Source organism: Cuculus canorus, chromosome 2 (assembly GCF_017976375.1).
Source record: "Cuculus canorus isolate bCucCan1 chromosome 2, bCucCan1.pri, whole genome shotgun sequence".
Classification (NCBI taxonomy): domain Eukaryota; kingdom Metazoa; phylum Chordata; class Aves; order Cuculiformes; family Cuculidae; genus Cuculus; species Cuculus canorus.
In genome coordinates, this window is record NC_071402.1 from 20835154 (window position 1) to 20859688 (window position 24535).

Consider the following 24535-nt stretch of genomic DNA (forward strand, 5'->3'; position numbering starts at 1 on the left):
TCCCACAAGTATTCAAGGAGTGTTTTGTTTTGCAGCTACAGAATTTTGACTGTAACATGCGCAATAGACTGCACACACCAGCACATCTGATCCCCAAAAACATCACCAAGCAGTCAGTGCGTCCTCATGTGCAATCTCCTTCTAGGAAGTCAGATCTCCAAGAGGGATCAAGAAAGATCCACTCATGTATAATTCTTGTAGGAGAAAGTCTATTAACAGAAACATCTGTAAGTGAACAGAGAAAATACAATTACATTCACATGCTAACACCAGCGTCAGTTTATCTGTCCTATGCCTGCTGGTTCAGACTATGTTAAAACCTATGGCTAGAAACTCTCTAAGTTAGAGTAGCTCTGTTCTCCCTAAGGAGAAAGCGTGTGCAGGTGCTTCATTCTGTTCAGACTATCACAAACGCCTCCATTTGCATGCAGAGAGCCAGTAAAATTGCATGTACACAGCTTTTTGCTGCTATTCCTCAGAATCCACCTCTGCTAACAAGGTCGCTCCTACAACACCCCACTGAAAGGGTTATGCATTTCTGGGAGGGTCCCGTGAATTTAGAAACCTTAACAGCATATGGTGAAGATAACGACTGCTGCTCTAATTTGCAATGAAAGTCACTTGATGATGATTTTTTTTTTTTTAAAGCTGAAATCTTTCCACCATAAATAAATGGTGGTGTTTTAAAATGGAAAGAAGCCAGACTTCTCAGGGACCTGCAAATTAATGTTCCCATGCATCCCTCCAAGCCCTCATGCTGATGGCTGTAGATTTTAGTCAGTGGGGATGAAAAAAGCAATTGGTCTACAGGATAGCCATGCTGGCATGAGTGCGTATGAGCTTGGATGTAACAGCATAATAGCTGGGAGGGAAAGGATGATGGGCCTTCACCCCAAGCCTTCTTCACTTCATGCACAGGCAAGTGCCCAGAGGTAGGACAGGGGCATGCTTGCTTCTTCAGTATCTGTAATTCTCAAGTAGTAAAGTTTCTCAGTTTCAAAAACTATTTCATCTATTCCTTGCTGCTGCCCATACTTACTGAAGGGTTAAATACAATATTGCAGGAGCTGAGGAATATAAAGAAATGGAGTTTGCTAGCATCCATCGCCAAATTATAGAAAGACAAATGATAAGGGCACCTAGGGAAATCTTTACCTCTTCCAGCTCTCACTTATAAGCCCAACTGATGTTTTTGTTCATGTTAGTTTTCAATAAGACATTTCATTCCCGGCCTGTCATTTTTTATATCACCTAGCAGGCAGTGCTAGATGCACACTTGTGTCAGAAGGCTGGAATCTGTGATATATTTTTAAAAACATATCCTTATGGAAAAATAGTCCAACAAAAAAAAAAAAAAGAAAAAAAAAGGCAAAAAGCTTGAATTGATCCATTTACTCTGAAACTTCTCTGAAAGGAAGATAGATCTTGTCAAAACTTGACAAAATGTTTTGGATATTTGGGTTTTGGTTTTTTTTTCACTGCATTATGTTGTTTCATCAAGGCTGAAATGCTTCACAGGGATGTATCAATTTCAATGGAAAAGGTTTCTGTAGTTCATGGTACATTCTTGTCACTACCAAAGAGAGATGCCAAATAAACAAATTAATCTTTCCAATTTGAAAATGGATACTTGCATACAATTTCATTTTGTGATGCTGCTTCAAAGGTTTTGGATCTATTCCAGCACAGAGCATAAACACATTAAAAAATGCAATTGCCATTGTTCTGAAAGCTCAACTTAGAAATCCTAGATCTGTGTCAGTGTGGCACTTGTTTGGCTAGAAGCATAAAGACATCGACATAAGCACCTCTTTATCTGCAGCAGATTCTTGGTCTTCTTTTCATCCGTGTTAATTTAGAAACAAACATATGTAGACCTTCCTTCAGAGGCTGTTAGTTATAAGGCTGTAGCTGTTCTGACAATATCCACATGGCCCAGGCAACAGTTGAGGCTGATGCTCTAGAACTGCAGGCTGTATTTTCACATTTCAGTATTAAGCAGTTGATGTGAACTCTTTTCCATCTTGGGATCCATATCCAGACCATATGTCTCTGCTATACAAATCTCTCAGATTTGAGGTATATGAAACTAACCTCTGTTGCTGCCCTTCCCTCTCATTTCTCTGAAACTGGTGATTCATGAATTTTATTGCACCAATGCAGCATCTCTCCTCCTCCTAATCTCCACGTTTCAGATATAACACATTGGCTTGCCCAACGATAACGTCCCCGGAGGAGAGGGAAGACTGTGGTGCTGTGCAGAGCTGGTTACCATGTGTCTCCTACAAGCATTTTGTGTTCAAAGGGTGTCCCCAAGGGGAAAAAAATCCACATTCTTGCTGGTTACAGCCTTCTGTCGCAGTCTACCATGTGATGCAGTGCATAAAAACTGTTTAATTACAAAGGGATAAAAAGCTGTTAGACTTAACCCAAATCTAAGAATTCACGTAAAGCTGGTCAAAGTGCTCTTGGTCAACATAAAGAACCAGTAACAACAAGGAAAAACAATCAAAGAAAACCAGACCCAGCAGCAGAGGTTCATCAGCTGCTTTCTAAAGCAAAGTATTGCTCAGGCACCCTGTTTTGCATGTCACGGGAATCCAGCTAATCCAAAGAAGCAGACAATCCAGTTGCAAATGTCCTTTGACTAGATTTCCATACCACTCATTTTGAGTTTGCATATATTCTTTTCTTATATTTTACTCCTAAGAAAAAAGACACTTTTCCTGATGAGAAGTAGCCACAGCAGTAGCAGTTCCAGAAATATCCACCCCCAATGCAGTAATATTTTCCTAATAGTTTTGTCAGGAACTACTGGAGCTATAATTTTGCTTTCCACATTCCTCCTATGTAGTTACAGGTTTGAGAAGCGTAACAGATAGAAGGAACATGAAATAACTGTTTCTTACTGAATTTCCAGTGCACCTGATACATAAGGAGATTTATTGCTCAGCATAACAGAAAATTGCTCACAGCAGCCGTGTAAATCGGAAGGAGTTGCTAAGGTGACAACTGTCGTCATCCCAAAAAGGGACGACCCTTTTAAGGCCAGTAAAGAAAAGACTCAAGCAAACATATAATCAGTGCATGGACGTAAGTTTCTCTAGGTTAGCCCATTCATGCTAAAGACCTCTCCAGCTCTTATATCATTTTATTTCTACGTGCATTTGTACTGCCCACACAGACACAGAAGCCTGCAGCTAGCAACCTTACATTCAGAATAATGAACAAATGGGAAGCTGCTGTAACGTAGGTAAAAAAACCCCAAATTTCTCATTCATGCTATTGTTGCTGCAGTGTCATACTATTCACGTGCAGGATGGACTGGGAACCAGTTTGTTTCTAACTCCCTTCCTCTCCAAACAGGCCTTCCTTTGTTCTTCCGGGCAAACATTTAAACACCGTAAAGGCAGAAGATCTATGGGCCTGCTGAAGACAAGGGCTTCACGTTCATGTTGCTATTGCTCAACCCCAGCCATCATGGACAGAAGAAACCACAACAGCTGGACCAACACTTTGCGTGTGAACGGTGGGCAAACTATGTCAGGATCATCCGGTCTACCATTACCGGCGTAACGGCTTCTTCTGTTTGAAAGTGTATTCTGCTAGTCTGTCAACTGACAAGTGGTATTTATTTTTTCACTCAGGAAATAGCACCTTACTAATAACAGTCTAGAGATTTTTAGTACAACAGAGGGAAAAAAACACACCTAAACAAAACCAAACCTCAGAAAACCAGCTAATGTAGTCTGCAACCTATTTTACTCCTAAAGGTACTGTGAAAACAAAGCATAAATATTCAATCTGATTACCATTTAATCTCCTCTAGTGATCATGCATTATTTTAGGCAAAAATCTGCCTATTGAGAGAAGCAGACATATGAGATGCCCTGGTAAGAACTACAACAGTGCTGCATCTGCTTCAAGTTATTGGTATCTTAACTAAGGATGTAAGAGTTGTTGTTACATCACACACCTCCAGACAGCTCAGAATGACCAAAATAAGATAAATAATACTAAAACAGCAGTAGATTTTGCACACACAGCCTGAGTGCTATGCAACATTAAGAGATGAAGATGAGGAAGAGAAAGAAGAGAGGAGAGAAGCTGGGAAAAGGTCCTCTGGGAAAAGGAGCCCTGCTCTGTGGCAGTGCTCAGCAGGGAAGGAAGAGACTAAATGCCTAAACCAAGGTTTGGCTGCTGCTGCTGCTGGACTATTCAGTATCTCAGTGCACCAAAGGGAGATTTGTGGGGTGGAAGTTTTTTGACTGTGCTGAGGGATCAAAGAAGAGAACTGACAAATCCCAGCTCTCTGGAAGTGTTCATGAGGAGGCTACAGCATAAGTGGAATTTTCCAGATATTTTCCAGGTTCTTTCTCACCTAGAGGACAGCTTGCCCAAAATATTCACTTTTATTGCTATTTAAATCACTGATGAAGTGAGACTGGCATGAGTACCCAGTCTATCAGATTGCACTGGGAGCTGCTCTCACAGGAGGAACAAATATTTGCCTGAACAGACAGGAATTGCTGTCTGAATTCCAAATAAGTTTGAATATTTTAATAAACAACCATTTCTCACTTTCCTTAGGCTTCACTGCCAAGGAAGTAGAAGTATTGGTTTATATCCCCAAAATGAGTTTGTAACTTTTAAGCAAATCTTTCAGAAATAGGTAATAGCATAAATAATTACAGAAAATTAGTCTGAAGGGGAAAAAAAATCAGTCTTAAAATTCAGAGAAGACAACACATTAATATTTAAAGGAAGATTATGGATAGACAGGAAGGGACAAGGATTACACAAGGGAGAGATTGAATGCCAATATAATGATTAGCTCTGTCCTTCTGCAGAGCGGCAGCAGATGCTCCAGCTTCTGCAGGTCTGCCTCTGGGAGAAGGCAGGAGAATCAGAAACTAAGAAGATGTTGCAATAATTGTATTTGCACATATTTACACCCCTCTGAGGACAAAAGTGCTCAAAGAACAATTAGAGTGTATTTCCTTAGTATTTTCACATCAGACTAGTAAATATGAGATGTGCAGAAAGGGCTTTTTCTTCCAGAAGAGACCAGTTTAAAGACTGATGCAGCAAGTAATTTTTTTTTGCTGTTTGTTACACTTTTCACAAAAGACCACAGAAAAACTCCCCACTAAATTATTGTTTCACACAGAGTTGTACTCTAAGGCTAATAACTTGCTTGGCTGCCAAAAAAGATGCTCTCTTATTACTTCCCTTCCATAATATTATCGTACAGCAAATAGTTTCCAGCAAATTATTTATTGACATAAGAAAAATTCTGACTTGAAAAAAAAAATAAATATAAAAAGTAATAAAGTTATAAATCATTCAGGAAGGTGTTTGGCTTTAACTTATACCACTACTTGCTTGGGTCTTATTTAGCTATCAGTGCTAACAAAATAATTCCACAGAAGATTACCCTAAAACCATCAACAGCAAATTTACATCACCTGAGAATAAAAAACAAAAATGTTTTTCAGAACAAAAATTCACAGATTGAAACATCTTTTTTAGAATGTCCATAAAAATCTGCCAGTATGTTTTTTTCAGGAAAAACATGAATATTTTTGTTTAGGAGTTTCTAAATTTTTCATCAAAATTTACTTTAAACACAACAGATTTTTCTTTTCTTCTCTCTTTCAAGTTGAAATGCTACGAAACTAATATTTAAACATGACTGCTCCTTGCTGTCTCTCATTTAAAAGGACAAAACTTAAATAAAAATTTCATAAAATAGTCTTTATGATATTTCTATTAAAAACTATTTTAATATTCAAATTGACTACAGACAATTCAAGGCTTCTTTTGTTTTCCAAATATTCAAGGGTTTCAGATGTCCATTTGCCATTAATTTTTATGTAGCTGTAAAATTAGACTAAAGCCAATCTTAATATTTTTTGCCAGTTTTTAGCACAGTATAACATCTGCAATATTTGCTGAGCGAAGCTTTTAGTCCCTACTCCATTTCTGCAAATGCAGTATTCTTACCCCATTTCAAGGATTAATTTTGCAAATGACACTTTAAGCACTCCAAGCACAATGGAAGTCAAAAATAAATCCTACAAGTGCAAGAGGCCAGTGCAGATGTGCGTGAGCCTCAAATGCATTTCATTCCGCATGCCAACAATCTGATGTGTCCAATAAAAAAGGCCATCAAGACCATCACAACGATAATATTAAGCTTCATCCTCTTCTCCGTCTGGAAGGGCATTTGGGTTTATGCAATGTAGCTATTTTATGTTCATTACAATTCACTTGCACGGCTGGGAGATCCGGGCAGAAGGCAGATGTGGTTGGCCACTCATATCTCAAAGCAGATCAGCCCTCTAGCAAGAACAGTAGGGGTTTCAAAAAACTCTCCTGAAACTACAAACCTTGGATTTGCAAATTCTCCCAATTCCCAGCTTAAGGTTTATCCCACATTATTCCTTATGCTAGTGCTATAGCTATTCCTTCCAGTCTTCAGTCTCTGAGACTACAAAAACCAGGCTGTGATAGAAAACCATCAAGCACCTGAGCTAGCAGAGACTGTTGCCACTCCTTGGGACACAAAGAGAGCAGGACAACTGCTCCAGCTCAGTGCCATGCACAGAGAATAATTGCTGCTGAAACAAAGGACTTTATACACAAGCAGGCAGGGTTCCTCATCATTTTATAGCTCCACGTGATTCTGTAGATAGCACAGACCTACGCCCCAGGGGAGACGGGCTGCCAGCAAAAGCAGCAACAGCACTGGAGTCTGCAGGAGCCACTGGGCAGCTGGGGATGGGCTCACTCTTCTTACTTAAATGTCCAGTTCGATTCTTTGATTTGTTTTAGAACCCTTACTCAATAGGTACAAAAAGGCTAATTTACCATTTCTAACTAGTTTTATAATACTCAGAAGAAATATTCTGTAAAGTCTCTAACGAGTCAGGCTCCTTCGGGTTCACTGCAGGAACTGGAGTGAGGGGCTGCAGGCAGAGCTCACAGCCAGGACTCAGTATCGTGGAGGATTGCTTAATAGCCACAGGTGAGAAGACAGACACTGAAGGTCAGTGATGTTCCCCTCTGTTTCCTGAAAGCAGATGGTGGAAGACTTTGGAATTAATGGCCCTGCGGCACCCAGCTTGGCACCAGCTCCCTGCAGGGACGATCAGCCTTTTCTGCTGACAGCCCGCGAGACAGCTCTCAGTGCACGTGGCAGTATATGTGCCCGAGAACCACCCCACAAATAAAATTTGGGAGGATATGTCACTGAAAGGCACCAAGTGCATTAAGTGATTTTTTGTTTATAGTAGGTTTTATCGTGTAATTTTATCAAAGTCATCAACTTACCTTTCTTTGTACAGCAATTCTAATAAAGGAATGAACATACTGAATCGGGCACAAGTCAGGATCAATATAGCAACACAAAACATTGCTTTAGAGAGTCACAGGATAAAATCCTCCACCACCACCCCTAAAACTATCTATACATCTTTATATTTAGATACAAAAGCTAGCTCAAAATCTTTTCTTCTCATTAAAATGTGATAGCATTTACTAGTTATCTAAAGGCATCCTTACAACCCACAGAAAAATTCAAGGCCTCTGAGGTCCCTGTTGTCATCATAGTGAGTTATCAATAATTAGATGCAAGAAACTAATTAATGCCAGTCACATTTTTTTTTTGAAAAAAGGTTTTGTCACTTCAGCATTCTTTTTTTGTTCCCCCAAGATAATGTGCTTCCAAGTAAGGATGAAAGATCTTGACTTGGAAAGAAACGGCTCAAAGACAGACTTGGTTATCTGAAGACTGCATGCTTTCTTATAAAGGTCTGGGTCCAGTGCTGGAGTAAAAAACTTAAATCTTTCTCTTTTCATATATGATTGAATTAAAACACTATCAGATTAGAATGATATTTCTGATTATAAAGTTTATTATTTCCACTTACTTTCTGAAAACTTCCAAGGAGAACAAAAGTAACCCTGTGGCTGAAAAATAAGCCTTGCAAGGCTAAATTAAAGAAGTTCAATATACTCAGCTCATAAGGGAAGGATGAAAGGTGAATTGTCACTGAATTTATATGATTAAATATGGAAAACACTTAGAGGAAAATTAGTTTTCAGTCTTGCAAACAAAGGCATAAGATTCAATAGCGGTAAACAAAGCTTAGAGGAACAAAATCTTCAGATGAAATTTCCTGACAGTAAGAGAAATTAAACTTAGGAATAATTTATGGGATGGAAATCCAGCACAGATCAGCAATGTCACAGTGGTACTGCTGCCATGCCCACGCCTGCTTTTGCACTCACTGACCCAGACCCCGTCCTGCGAGCCAAGCTCCCAGCCTGCCCTCAGACTTGCTTATGGCATGACTGCTGGACTCGGGGCTGACGCTGGCTACCACCACCAGCCCTGCCCTCCCTGCTCACACGGGGATGGCTACCATGCTGGCCTCCCTATGAGCAGCTGATCTATCCTTACCTTCACCAAATGCCTCCCCTGTGGTGCTGGATTTGTGCTCAATTGTTGCCACCGGATCATAAACGCAATCATTTTGCAAGATCAAGTATTGCTATGCTTTACTGCTATACATCTGCCTATACTAGAGACAGGGAAAAGAAAGGTGTCAAGAAGTTTGGTGACTGTCATTATCCACAGCAATGAAACAAATTAGCCTTTATGTAAAATGATGGCAAAACCCAGTGTGAATAAAGGGCACTTATACTGAGGAAATTCTTTGCTTCATAGACAATGTATGCATGTTGCTGTCAAACAGCTCCCAGGAGAGTCCCTCTGTGCTGCCCTCCTCTTGGCTCCCAAGTTCTTCATTAACAACCAATCTCTGGTAACAGTCTGCATGTGTTATCTGAGCAGCTTCCCATATTTTGCCTAGCACATTCACCTGACATTTAGAGTGTTTCCATATTCTCCTGCACAAAAGAGTCTGGTTTGTTCACCGAGTGGTACCTTCTCTGCTTTCATCCACAGAAAGATGCACTGAACACAGTGGGAGTTAAGCAAGTCCAAAGCAAGGTGCTTGCACTCTCTGTTCCAGAAAATATTTTCAGTTAAAGCACAGTGAAGAGCAACGTGCAGAAACTCAGGACCTACCTGTGATCTAGCTCAAAGCCTTCTAGGTCTTCTATACACAAATGGAGAGTTCAGCTTTCTTGGATTTGTCACTATTCAGCTGCTGCACCTTCTGCCCTGTGCCTCTCCACAGACTGCAGAATGCCTTATTTCATGTTGCTGTAGGAATTGTGTACCCTACACCTGCCTTCCAGTGCTGGTATTTTTTGGAAATAAAAGCCATAAGATACAGCAAACGTGGGAAACAGGATAATATGCAAAACACAGTGTCCAGCATAGATGTAGTATAAGAATTCTTTATGACAAAGACAACTGGAGAAAAATCAATATAAGGCTCAATTTTGGGGGTATTTTAGTTCCCTAAACACTCCCACCCCCAAAAATGCAATTACAAAGAAGTCCCAGTAATAAGCAAAAACTACTCCTGAAATCATGATTAAAAATTGAGTATTCTCAAGGCTACGAGTATGAATTGCTTGCTTGAAAAACAAAACCATGGTTAAAAAGAACCCCATGTAGTTCTTAAACCAGACATTTCCTCTGCACGTCACTTGCAACCCACTAGCAATATATCAAAACTGTCCTCTCTCTCCAGCATACAAGCCAGGCACTCTGCAGGCCTCCCGGCAGCACCGATCACAAGGGCTTTGGCCCTCTAAAGTTCGAATACTAGTAAAAGCGCAAAGTCAATTCTTAGTAACTGTCAGAACTGCTCATGAGGAATCCTTGCATAGTCAACAGGACTATTTCATAACCCTTCATGGAGCAGCACTTCTAATTATGAATACTAGAGAAATAAAAAAGAACATTGCTTTCAGTCCTACAGACATAATATTTCACAAACAAAGTTATGATTTATGGTGTCAGGAATTATTTTTTTATTCTAGATTACTGGTATCATTACTACTCTGCAGAACTACTCCCCATATGACATATTTAAATACGCAAGCAATTTATTACATTGCAACTTTAGTAAGTAAAATAAACAGGAAATATCAAAACAATACTTCTAAGTCCCCTTATTCTTTGTATAATTTATCTGAAGAACATCAGATCTCTACAGATTTTCATGAAGTCTATTACATAACCTATTACAAGCTCTATAAAGTAATTCTCCCTCATTTCTCAATCTGTTGTTCTAAAACCAGAAGGAGAAGAGATAGAGGGAAACACTACAATCTTCAAACACAACTAACAAGATAACACCAATCAAGAATGTGCAGGTAAAGCCTAGAAGGACATTATGATAAGTTGTATAAATACAGCTTTAACACACATCCAGGACCCCTTCCCCTGAATTTCCATGAAAAAAAATCAGGTGTCTCACTGGAAACAACAGGATGTGCAGTTTTTGGAAGTTGCTTTCTTTCTGAAAGTTTTATTTAATTGAAATCTGGGTTTATCAGAGTAAAGCAGGCATCAACCTTAATGGTTAGATGGCTACCACAGCTCCGTAGTACCTCCTTCCCCTGGGAGTTAGCTATCAAAGCTGTCTCTGAGGTGCTGGCAAAAACGCAGTGCCATTCCTACTGGGAGTATAACTAAAAATACCAGTCCAAATTAGCAGTGTTCAAAGACAGTCATTTAGTACCTTAACACATTCCTGTCAGCACACATGCAGAGCTTATGCTCAAATTATCTTAGCATGTATCTTTATGAAGCCCCCCACATTTGCTCAAACTATTTCTTAGGTTTCTGCTGGGGGAAAAAAAACTACCCCCCCATCCGAAACCTGCAAAAGTACTAAAACCAGCCCATTCCAAGAAAAAATTCCTCCAGCCTTTGATGTATCCATGGAATAGCTGTTAAGTAACATTTAAGTGTATCCACTGTAACAGAACATCCAATATTCTTTACAAAGAGTGAGGTGCAGAGACATTAACACTCGCTTCACTCTCTTCAACTTCAAACTCTCTTTTCCTTCCTATTACCAAGAGACATTATTAAAAACAGAAGTCATACATTATATTAATGAAATTACTTATATTTCCTGCTGCAGCTGCTCCTGTATCACTGCTCATTTTATCTTCTAAAAACCAAATCTGCATATACAACAGCAACAACATTTTTTAGAATAGGAGCCAGTATAGATATCTGACTCAGAATTGCTGAGGACAGTAATGTCTTGTAATATATGTTATTAGTGACAGCGTTTCACCTTATTAGCTAGTTGATTTTGTTTCTTTCCCCCAAGCCCATTTCGGTAAAAGTGATGCTGACACTGGAGTAAGGAGCCTGGGTTTTAGCTAATTTGGAGACTATTGGTGTTTGGCTGGGCGAGGAGAAAGTAACAGCTATCCACTGTGCCTCTGACTATCTGGAAACAACCACAACAAAGCCAGCACTCTAACTGAACTTGCTACGCAGCTTCTATCACTTCTGTTGCTCATTACCTGACTGCCCTACTGCCCTTGTTTCTACCTTTATCAAGGTCAGCTCTGCCTCCGCCCTTACCCCTTCCCCTTCCACTTTCCATTAAATGGACACACATCTTAAGAACTCTAACAGTGATCATTAGTAATATTAGCAATACTATTCTCCCTCATAAATACTCCTTTCATTACCTTTATATGTCTTTATATAATTGTAAACCTCCTTGTCTTCAGGTAATGCCAATGTCATTTTGATGCCATTTTCAGTGCTGTTCTTGATGTTGGAGAGCATTCCTACCCTCTCTTTTTGTATTACAAACCACCGTTTATGGATTCACAGTAAGCAGCAGCAAATGCACTGTGTGCTGAACTGCCCCCTCCTGCCTGTCAGCAGCAGGTACTCAGATAAAGACCGTAGATTAATTGTAAAAACTCAAATACAAGTACCAACACTTTCAGTTCCCCCTTAAAAATAAATGAATTCTATTTTTTTCTGAATTACCTCAGAGGATTGCCTGGTTCCACACCTTTCAAGATAGAAGATTGGAACTGCTACACTATTTTGTTTCATTTTCTCCTTTCCTTTTCCTTCAGCCCCTTCTAGCTGGCAACTACCTAACACTCAAGAGACATGGGAAGAGAAAGGGAAGTACCACTATACTTGTTCCCTGCTCTTTATTTCAGAGTTTTGTGGACCACCATCTCTCACAACACTCTTCAGGTGAAGCTCTGCAAGGCTCTAACAAATTATTTTGTTCACTCAGCTACAGGCTGGCTTTGCTAGATGCCTCCATCCGTTGGCACCCACTCCTTCTCCTCTCCTTGCAGGGGCTCACCCAGTCAGCTAAAAAGATGTTTTTCCTTCAGCAGCAGGAGCAGCAACTGCCTCTGCTGCTGCCGAGCCCTGGAGCAGGGGATGTGTGCCCTGTTTGACACAGACCCGCAAGGCTCCCAGCACAGCCCTCTCCCACTGCGACTCCCAGGCAGAGCAAGCAAGCATGATGCCAAAGCTGCCCAACAGAAATTTTCATCCATGAGACACCATACGTAAGCATTTGGGCTAATCGCTCTGGTACTTTCAGTTACACATTCTCATGCATAAGAGATTCTAAATCCAGGCGTTATCAGTGCAAAGACCAGTGCTGAAAGCTTTGCTTTAGCTGCAGGAGAAATGCACAACAGGATGATGCAATATAGCTGAAGATTATGGCATTAAAACAAAGGATGAAATGGTTACTTTCCTTAGAACATTATCTATAAGCTGCAATCTAATTTAAAGTGACATCTTTATAGTTCTTGCAGAAACATGAAAATCAGAGGTCAACTTGCTTAATAAAATATGACAGGAGTTTTTACTAAGGCATTTTTCTTTTTTATGTTCTTATTAGAAATAATTAAAATTTTAATTAACAATTGATGATCAGACTTAATGTCTCTGATAAAGCCATTACTACCCATGAATAAAACAGGCTTTCTCATCAGTGCCCTAAAAATAAATTTAAAGTAATGCAAAAACCCTACAGACAAGATTCCCAATGAGCCTTAACTGAAGTTGTCCTTGTTTGTAATGTGGTGATATTGACTTACATGAGTATCTCAGCCCTTATACCTCTTGGGTACAACGTACTGAGTTTAAGTCTCTTGCCGTTTAACATTCCTTGTGAGCATCTTCTACCTTCTCATTAAAAAAGAACAGCATTAAAAATACTTCAAAGTCTCTACTGATTTAATTCTGAAGTTCTGCCTTTACCTAGGAGTGAAAGCTGTCTGTCACTTATTGCATGTATAAATCAGGATCTAAATAAACAATCCTTCTGATTTCAAAAAATCAGTATGACAGCAGCAGAACAACAGCTGTACTAGATAACAATCAACTGGTTTGAGACTCTTATAAAAATATTTTTAATGGCAACAATGACTCAAGTGACAATATAACAAAATACTACTCATTTTTTTAACCCAGTTACTGGTTAGCAGTAGTCTAGGATGGCTAGTCAGGCCAAATGAAGTCCTCCTAGACAGAACAATAAAGCCAATATAAACTGATAGAAAATATCTTTCCAGAGTATCACTGCCCCCAGGCTTTCATATCTGAATTTCTTTCTAAAAGGAGTATCAATAAAACAGCAAATCTAATTTGAGAAGAAAAAAAGAAAGGGAGGTATTTCTCTGATATTCAGAATGAAAGAGAAGCTTCAACAGACACTGGAACAATTTATTGATGCTTGAATATAATTTTGCAAAAATAAACGTCAGGCTTTGACCACAAGAATTACACCACTCATTCATAAAACTTGCCTGCAGTTAGAAACTTAGAACATAATTTTTAATAGCTGAAATACAAAGAAGTGAGCTTGAGACTCTCAAGGCAAAGGGAGAAAGAATCAGTAAGGATATCAACGGCCACCGCTCCTTGCCCTTCATTCCTGGTGTTGTTGATCCACTCTAGCTGGATTACTGAGATGTGTCCTCCTGCGCTGCCCTGTTTGCACAGCAAAGGGTGCAGTAAAGGTTGCTCACCCTTCATTTGGCTGAGAGTAGGAGGCTTCAGACATGGATGGACACAATAACATGTGCAGCATGATGAGACCCCGGCCAGTACAATTTTCCCACCCACCTAAAATCTGTCCCAGGCACCATAACCATAGGTGACACTAATAGTGAGGAGAGAGAGCTCTCCTTCCACTACAGGAAAATGTCTGAGGCCTGGAGTGGACTATTTTATGTCTCACCCATTTCCCCTCAGAACCATATTACTTCATCACTTAATCTATTATCCCAGTGGCAGAAATACATTACAAGGTACAACAGCCAAATTGCAGCAATCCTTGACTTCCCATGGGATACCTCCATGAAAACTAGCCTCAAGACATACAAACTTATGCATCATCAAAAAATAAGTTCTGGATTTATAGTCCATTTTAGCTTTTGAGTTTGTTTTTTTTTTTTTTAAAAAACTTCTACAGAGATAGGGAACAGCAACCATTTCTGATTCAACTTAGCTGGCAACTTGTAACATGGAACAACTGATATTTTGAAGTTCTGCACAGCTGCCCTGTTCATTTCCCCAAGTCAGCGATTCATACTCCTAAGCACAGAAATAGCAGCACTGGAAAAGGTGTCAGGTACTAATTTCTTTAGTATACAAGACCATCTAAAGTTCAGGCTGAGCATTAGTTCAGATGCTACACTGCAACAAGCTGCACAAAGCCATGGCATCACGTTCTTCTGACAGAGACATCTATAGACATTTCAGAAGTCATGTGAATACTGATACGCGTTATTACTAAGTCACTCATGGTTTAGTAACTAGAGACCTCAAACACACAACCTTGCTCCAAGGAAATATTTTCCTGAATAATATGTTTGGATCAGTTACCTGTTGGTTTTGTTTTGTTTTTTTTTTTTTTTTTTAATTTAAATAGCATTAGGTCTATGAAACCTCTGGCTTATCACAGGTAAGGAAAAGGACCATGACTATCTTCCTTCCATGTGTGTATTTTAACCTAGCTTGGACACTCAACAGGTAATGACACTAAAAACCTACTTTTCCATAACACAGCAACTACTTTCATGCCAGTCAGCTTTGGAAGGGAACATTTCCTATGTTCCTATGAAGATAACCGTGAACGGTAACCACTTACAGAAAAAAAAATCATATACCAACTATTAACCTGCTTGCAAAACCAAACTAGCAATATTCGTTGAATCTCAGCTTATGAACACCACTGCCCGGGCCACCAGATGTTTGATTTATCCAGTAGTAGTTCTCTCTGTATTTTGTGACTTGGCTCAGACATCTCAGTCTGCACTGTACCATGCCTGTCACCTTCTAAGGACAAATAGAGAACTAGTATCATTCATTAAAAAAACCCCTGTGATTTGTCCCTTCATGGTCTGAGTGATGATATTAAGTGGTCAGCAGAGCTATTTGAGGACAACATTCCCACCTGCAAATACAAACTCTATCATTTTGTGAAGTAGAGATACAGCCCAGGACATTAACCATATTGATTTTTGTTGTGTTTATCTCTCTCTTTATATCTCTGCAAATCCCTAGTGATTCTGGTATCACTTTCTAACAGTGCATTTTTACTGTTTTCCACCGAATTAAATGTCAGTGGATGACAACTTATGCTTTGTTGTTGCCATTTGGTAATTTAACTGTACTAAATAGGGAACAGGATAATCTTTTTGCATCAGCTCCATCTTTTTCTGCCATTTTAGTAGGTTGAAGATCAAAAGCATAAATGGTGAAGCTGTTAACAGCCTTTAATTTCACTGTTAATCATTTAAACTGTGATTCAGAAACTTTTCAAGGCTGATTTAAGAATCACAAATTCAGCACATATGGTTAACTGCTCAGATTTAAGGCTTTTTCGCTAAGATTATCTCAGGGAAATACAAATAAACAGTCCGGCACATTATATACTAGTTGCACAAATGGGCATGCAACAGGGTTTGCCATAAGCACCTCAAGACATAAGCATTTCATTCTTCTCATCGAGTGACTGAAGACGTGTCAAGCCATGCAAGCTCCTGTACCAATTCACCTTCAGAGGAATTTGATAAAAATACCTCTGCAGAAATAAGATATGCATTTCAGCATTATTGACTATCCTAACAGTTTACATGGACCATTCTAAGTCTTGAATAGTTCTGAGAATCAGGCCCAAAAATTAAGCAAGAATTCTTTTTAATACTTACACGAAACCACAAGCCCCAAATGTTAATGTCTGCAAGTACAATAGAAGTTTCAGTGGCTAAAAATGTGCATGGCTGCTAGTAAGCCACATGCCTTAAGACCATATCAAGGCACTGTCAAATCAGAGAAAATCATGTATGCACCAAGTTGTCACCCGTCACCTTGGATATTCATTTGTATTTATTGGAGCTTCATCTCTTGTGCAATGAGTGAGTCAGGCTGCTCTAGGATCCAGCATCTTTCACAGTAATGGGTTCACTAAAGCTGTAGTACTGCTCTTGGCTTCTGCTCAGCCATTGGCCTGAGGTTACAAACTGTACTGTTTATTGAGCCTCATTAAGACTGCTGTCATGTGGAATCAGCTTAGCTTGGCTTTAAGAAAATATTATAGAATTGCCTAAATGTGCAATTCCCTTTGAAGTTGGAACACTTAGTTCATAACATTTACCAGCGATTCTAATACATCGTATTCTACGAGTAACACATGGTCACGTTTGTTTGCTGGTTTAAAGTCTGCCTCCAACAAAAGTAATAATTACACCAAAATAATTTGAAGTCAACATGCAATTAATGTAGCAACACAATCATTTGTCTAAGGAACAAACCCCAAATCTTGATCATGCAGGGGTTGCAAATGCACAGTATGCGTCCAATACCTTTGGCAAGAAACCAAAGAAGTATTTTAAATTTCATATTCACTGTTCAGTTCACCTAGTCTGGCCCAGAATATTTATTGAACTGTTATCTCACATACTATAAAGCAGTGATGAAGTGGGTTCTGCATGAATGCTATTAAACCTCCTCATGGTGCTGTTACAACTGGTAGCCTTATTGTAGAACAAAACCTTAGCAGCTTGACATATATTATACAGTAATTAATACAAGACTGTGATATATCATCAAAGTGTTCCTACTCCAGCAGCAGGGGTGGCTTCTGGGAGACATAGAGGAGAAAAAAAATTCCCTTAATATGTCTGTACATTCCCTTAGAACTACTTTATATGTCCATACAGAAAGAACGTCTTAGAAAATCAGTATAACAAAAAGGGGTATTTAAGCAGTTGTTATAAAGATGGAACATGGGTAACGGTTTTAAGTGTCAGAGGGACAGACTTAATAATCCAAAAACACAACAGAAAGAATGAATTCAAGCTAAAATGACGAGATAATTCCTAACACTAACATCAGTTAATAAAGAAATCATCCAGGCATCCAACCTCTTTCTGCTAAAATCAGCAAAATTCTCAGGAATTTTGTAAGATGACATCCTATGCAGAAAAATTAAAAGCTCCTTTATCAAACTACATGCCCCAGTAATTTCCTCTGGGAATTAGGTTTGGTGTTTTGGTTTTTTTTTCCTCTCTGTGAACTTTCGCCAACACAGAGAACTGAGTCCCTTCCCTGTTTTGCACAAAACTATTTGGAGGTGAAAGTTAGCATTAAGCTCGTCTAATTTATAAAGGAGAGTCTAATCTTAGGACCAGAAAGCCCATTGTTACCTCACTGGGTGACACGCATGAAGGGAGGGTGGCAACAAGAAACAGGAATAAAGGGATATTCAGATATAATCACTGAGAAGCATTACTGAATTCTCCTGGACCAAAATCACCTCCATAACTTGTCAATCCATCCTCTTCACACTGATTTTTCAGATTCTCTTCAGTTTATCCATTTTTACATTCTTCCTTGTAGATTCCAGGGGATTACTCTACACTCCTAGAGGTCTATAGAAAGAAGAATGTCCCTAGAAAACAAGCAGACATATGAACTGCATCTTGTATATGATGACTTCTACATTTTGTATGCAAATATTTAAGTCTCAAGTATAAAATGTGAGGAAGGCTGTAGAATTTCTATGCTAGCTGGCTCACAGGAGAAAATGTAGTGGTTTCTTTCTCTTCTTAGTTACACTTTTCCTATCACACAGTGAATTTAAATCTCAACAGTGCATCAGGAATTAAACTCTTCCAATGTGACGTTATCTTTACAATTAATCCAGGAATATTCTGACTGCTTAAATTTAGAGCCATTACAGTTTATAGCTCTAAATCATATTCTCAAGTAATCATCATTTGCAACCATCAAATAATCAGATCAATTCAAGTATGCTTTCTCCAGCTGTAAATTCTTATGCTAGAAGTTCAACATAAGAAAATCAGAACTTAAGAGCAAGAAGTGAGTTCAGCATGACTTGTCATCCTCCACTAACCCAGCAGGCCAAAGAGACCTGAAAGAAAATGAATGCAAGACCCTTCAGCATAACATTTGATATAATGATACTAATCTTTTCTTTTTTCTTTTCCTGTTTAAAAACTTCTGCAAATTTTCTTTTCAACTCCCTGTCACTATAATCATTTCAAGTGAATCTGATAGCCCGTTTTATCATCTCTTTGGAATATTGTTAAAAGTCTAGGCTCTCTTTTTTTGTTATATCAGAAGGGGCTATTATGTTACTCTGAAAGAGAGTTTAAAAGTCAGCAATTTTTTTGAATGAAGCCAAGATGACTGGGACAGTCCCACTCAGCCTCATGGTATCACCAGTCCATTTAGGCATGTAAAACTAACACATTAAAAAGAACTGGCAAGTTTATCATCAAATAGATGGTGGAGATAGATATGCAGCAGGCATATAAATAAAGCAGCACGTCAGCACTGGAAAAACGAATTCACCCCTTTCAATAGCACAATGGTGTGAACATGTAACTACTGTATAAAGGCAAACCAAAAATAATCTGGAAAAAAATGAAAACCATTCTACTAGATGCCACAATTCTATTTTGAAATAAGGCACACTCTCTGTATGACACAAGAGAAACTAGAGCAAAAACAAAGAGCTCATAATAGCAGTACATGTCTTAACTGTGTGAGTAAATTTTCATTCAATTGTACATAAACACCACACATAGAAATATGAATTGTTATGTTTTGACTGTGGTCTATTATTATGGCAGATGAAATGCCAGCTGATGTGACTCATTAGATCTTCTTCGCATATGCTTTTCCTTTGTTCAGAAATGGATAGAGTGGTGGGCTCTATCTGTGGTGTCCGCACTTTCCTCGTTGCTTCACCTAGAAATAACCTTGTCAGAAGACAAAGGTTTTAAAATGGTATTTCAATTTATGCCTACTTTGTTCGAGGAAGAGTTGTATGTCCAGATGCAGCCACATCACATAAACAGAATTAAAACACCATAAAAATACAGTTCAGAAATCCAGAGTGAAAACAGGAGGCCTGACAAGCAACCAGCGTCAATGAGCAGAACCCAAGGAAAGCTGCTCCAGACAGCAGTCAGCCTCAAGTTTCACTCTCTAAGCAATGAGGAGTTTCTTCTGGTATTGCTTAGAAAAAACATCACCCTGTCTTAACAAAATCCTCAGTGTTTTATTACCACAGAGAGAATGTGAAGGCTTTTTTGAACTTCCTAGACCTTTTGCCTCTGTGGCACCATCTCCACAGGTTAAAAAAATACAGATAATTTTTGGTAGGCATAAACCTATCACCTTTTAAATTCTTCGAAATGAATGTTTTCCTTATAATACAAAAAGTAGTATAAGCATTAAATTATCTTCTCTAATGTAATCCATTGTTTTGTGTACCTTATCCTTTCCCTGATCTTTCACTTCCTAGTGACTGAAATGAACATATCATTTTCTGTACTCCCCACTGACCTCTTGTACTTTAACTCCACTGTGCAGACACAGGTCACCTACCTCAAATCAACATTGCAAATCAGGCCCTGGCAACAAAATCCTCATTAACTAGACAAACATATTTATATATTCATATACCCGATCAGACAGATAGGTCTGATCAGGAAGATAAGACAGATACACTGTTCTGAAAACTCAAACACTACGTAAGGAACATATATATTATAGAAGTATTGAGAAGACAATACTATACACAGAGACAGGATATATACAAATACACACGTTGCTATATCAGATGACAGACAATATCATTGATATCACCCTAACTAATTTACATTTCAGTGTAAGACACAAAATCTTCACTAATATGTGATTTACAACTGTCTTTCTTTCAGCTGGAAAGAAAACACAAACACTGCAGTACACAAATAAAAGAATACATATAATTTAAGAGAGAAGTCCACAAATATTTGACAGTAGGAATGAGATTTTTATTAAGGAACCATCTCGGTAATGCAACTTTTTATTTTTATATATCCTTACATCACTTCTTTCACTAAAATGCAATGTTTTGAAGTTAAAAAAGGGCTCGGCTCCTCCTCTGCCTCAGAAGACTCAGGTAGAGTTCCCACTGGGGAGGGAACCACACTGCCCGAAGCGAAGAGATAACAGACCTGGTTCTGATCTCTCTTTGGCTAAGGTGAAGCCCTTGCAGCATCTCCAGGTTTGAGGGATTACACCTCACATCCAATGGCATGAACCTACAGAGATTTCTCGCTATGAAGAAACAGATATTACTGCAAACACACAGATGATTCCTGAGGCTGTAATCTTGCTGTAAGTCAGAAGCCATCTGCCCTCAGATATATAAACCTGAGAGATTTTCATAAAGAAATTATAGCACATAATTAAACTCTTTTGCAGACACTACAAGGAATGCCAGTTAATCTCATCACTACACCAATACCTCAAAACATGGCTTCGCTTGGCAATTCCAGGCTGACTGCCTCCAGCTAATGTTACAAGTAGCAATGACCATCTGAGAAATCCTTAATCAAAACTCTCATTGAAATTTTGTTATATCCAATGGTCAAGGGCAATTTTTTTCATTACAAAATGCATACAAGACTGTCAAAAGGACAATTTACTTAATCCAGTAAGTGGTAATATCTGCAATGATTTCCTGCAATAGTAGAATGACACGCACGTTTGAGAGAAGAGTATCTTCTCATCTAGGTTACAAAGCTCTAAAGTAGAGATGGAACAGCATTCACTTCCTTTTGGTTGCAGCGAATAGTTTGAAGGTTGAAATTACATTCTCTGTCGATCACTGGAAGGCAAGCGCAGGGACAGACTATTGAAAAATTTTAGTGTCCTTTTGGCTGCCTTCCAGTCCCATCTCCAAGAGACTGCTATTCTATTTAATGTAACCAGAGTCCACCCTTAGGACGAATATCTTTCCTCCTAACAGTTTTTGTTCTCTTTTAAGGCAGGGAAATAGCCGCAGACCAACAAAGACTGCCAATCCCCAAGCCTCTGCCGAAGGGCTCAGAAATAGAACAAACAACATGGCCAAAATGCTGCTGCATGACTGTCTTGCAAACAAATTTCTCTGAAATTTCAGTGAAAACACAGAGGATACAACAGCTGAGGTTAGGATAATCCCAGAAACAAAATGTTTTTCAATCCAAAAAGATATTAAAACAGGAATGTGTTTTCATAAACTTGTTCCAGAGCTGTAATACATGGTGACCAGTCAGAAAAAGATAATGCATTGTTAAAAAACTGTAGGCTGTAGCTGATTCTTGTCAACAACAATGTGGGATAGTATCTTTAATACAAACCACAGTTTGGCTGTCCAGCTGCATGTAAAAGCTGGCTGTCTGGCTGCATGTAAAAGCTTCATACTTTTAATCAGGGATTCCAGAACAAAACCCAACCTGTTTGATGTGTCTTCATAACCTTCACACATAGAAGGTTAAACAAATCATCTAAGTGGACAGTCCTGGGTTAATCACTAACATAATTATGCACTGTTTGTACTGAACAGATATATTAAAGATATGGCAGTGCACAGGTTCGAAAGTATGGCTTAAAAAAGCAAACTCACAATAACATCAATTTGTGTCTACCTTACAGTGCCCTTTGGGCATATACTACACATATAAAGGCAAGTTCTGCTATGTGATTGTTTTTCATGGCTAAAGGCTTCAAAACTAGCCAAGCCTCTAACTGACCAATTTCCATTGGTAGAGTTACAAGCTCTCTTGACCATCAGGCTTAGCCAATTACCAATGCTCCTCACAGACTTCCTTGCCATTCTGCACTGCAGTTGTTTGTTCAGCACAGAGGCTGTGATGCACACAATAAATTGGCATCTCCTGCTCGTTATATCTGCAGAAGCAAAACTCTAAGGAGTTTGGGAGACATTTATGCTCCCAAAAATAGCCCGAGCTGATTCACATTTATCCCAACTCACATAAGTTATCATAATCACATTACTTTCAGCAAAAATATCAGTTAAAAGAATTTGTGTCAGGACCACAAGCAAAGAATTATTCCCTTCCAGCATGCCTGTGCTGGGAAGTTGTTAACATCTTCAGCAACTGCCTTAGGAAATGTCAGCAGCAGTGCTACAAAAAGAAAAAAAAAAAATCAGTTTGCCTAAATAGTAGGAAGAGCCTGAAACAGTTTCTAAAATGTCAACAAGAAAACTACACTCAAAATCAGCATGGTTTCTTTCTGTTGAAAATATAGTCTTTATGTTAGTTCCGAAAGCAAATGATGGGGAGTCGGCATGGATCTCACACAGATGTAGAGATTCCCTCTTCACAGTATGCAAAGAACACACTAATCATGCAAATGGAAAGTTTTCTTTTTGAAGGCAAGAAAAAAGACACTATCTTCAGGAAAAGAGAAGGAATTGTGTGAAGATCTTACTTTTAGAAAAAGAGGGAAGTCTAAAGGGATGGCTAATATTTGCCAGTTACTGGATTACTGGTTTCTGTAAATATTGAAGGGCTAGACATCTTGCACTTGACATACTGCTTGTTTCTTTTACATACTGCATAATACAGTCACAAGTCTCTAGTATTGACAACAGCACTAACAAATTCCGCTTCCCAAACACACAACACTCTTGAAAAAAAACTGTCACACTTCATAATATGCTAAGCATTATTAGATATTTTATTATTTTTATTAAATGATATATATTATCTCATTTTTTTCATCATTATCCCTAGTTTGATATTTAGCAGTGCTGCACTTCTTGCACTCTTTTTTATTGCAAATAAGCCCATATAAAATCAGGTGCAATTTTGTTACCTCTGTCCTCTGCACCTAAGAAGCAACATTTACTTATGTATGAGAGAGCAAATGGCCATGGGCCCCATGCTTTCCATACAGAAAGGAGAGAAAGGCTGGAAAGTGCAATAGGAGGATACTAGTTATGCTTAGTACCAATACTAACAGGTGTGTGATTTGCAGTTTGCATGGAATTTTGCTAACTAGGAAGTAGCTTTATTGCATGGAAATAGAAACCATATGCAGCTTCCTGTCCTTTCTTCGAAGCTTGTTCATTACCTTGCAAAAATCTGGAAAAGCCAATCATCTGCAATAATCCCATATGGTTCTCTCTCCTCTAGCTAACAGGAGGCAAACCCCTCTTTAGCTCCCTCTTCACAAAGGTCTGTTACCCCCAGCTCTCCACAATAAGGTCTAACACCCAAACCCTCTTTAGCCCTGTTCAAGTTTAAAGTTCTCTATCATGTCTCAGCCTTCCTGGAAAGCACCAAGAGACAACACAGTATCTCCAACACAGGTTAGGCAATAAACTACTTATCTCCCTGGTTTTTCTACTTGAGAGTCTTCCCAACAGAACATCATCTGATTGTTTTAGCATGAACTAATTACAACACTTCGCTCCTTCATGTCCAACAGTTTGTTTGCTATTGCCTTTATAAATAAGGACAGAACTTTAACAGAGTATAAATGTGCAGTTCTACTTGAAATATTTTAGGAATTTTCATGTAAAAATTTAAAGAAATTCACTGTTAATGATAAAATACAGTTATCCTGTTATTACAAGTTTCCATGCTTACTCCATCTCCAATGATTTACAGATTCTCTTTGGTTTTTTTCTTTTCCACAGAAGCACAAGGATATATGTCATTGTTAGAACACTTCAGCTAGAATCTTAAAGTCAGGTTAGATGCTTACTCATCAATTAGTAATTAGGATTTTGCAGGTCAGGTTCTGCCCCAGCGTCAGCTGTAAGGTTACCTCTTACTGCAGCCATGTTAAATACACACCTACATCCCCACCCTGTATTTATAGTCATAAATGTAACTACTTTTATCCAGGGGAATTGAATGGTTGCTGGACAGGAAGAGGACAGGCTGGGAATGGGACTGAGCTCAGCTTATTTGTTCTAATGAAAGTGGACAAGAAATCCACTCGCTATCCTCAAGCTGTTAAAGCTTTACTCTAACCAGGAACTAAAGCCTTTACTCATGACTCTTGTGAACCGTAGACATAGTTTTTAAAGTAATGGCAGTTCTATCTTTTTGTTTTGAAGAAATCTCCAATTTACATTTTGGAATTAAAAGTATGAAGAAAAAAATGTATTCCAGCTCAACAAGCAGCAATGAAAGAGCAAAGAGCTCTCCAGCTGGTGCTCAAGTTCATGCTAAAATAGTGATTTGGGAGGAAAAAAAAGCTGATACTTGG

General features: G+C 38.8%; 1 protein-coding gene across 6 annotated transcripts in view; it reads right to left on the bottom strand.

Annotated features, from left to right (window-relative positions):
- OXR1 (oxidation resistance 1) overlaps positions 1–24535 on the bottom strand; it is a 273264-nt gene that overhangs the window by 185158 nt on the left and 63571 nt on the right. Inside the window, exon 1 of one of the 6 annotated variants that reach the window (XM_009556254.2) lies at positions 17763–17897. The exons of the other annotated variants lie outside the window; for them this stretch is intronic. The gene's annotated coding sequence lies outside the window, so the exon portion shown is untranslated. Of the gene's footprint in view, positions 1–17762; positions 17898–24535 lie in introns of those variants that run through there. 6 annotated transcript variants of the gene reach the window in all.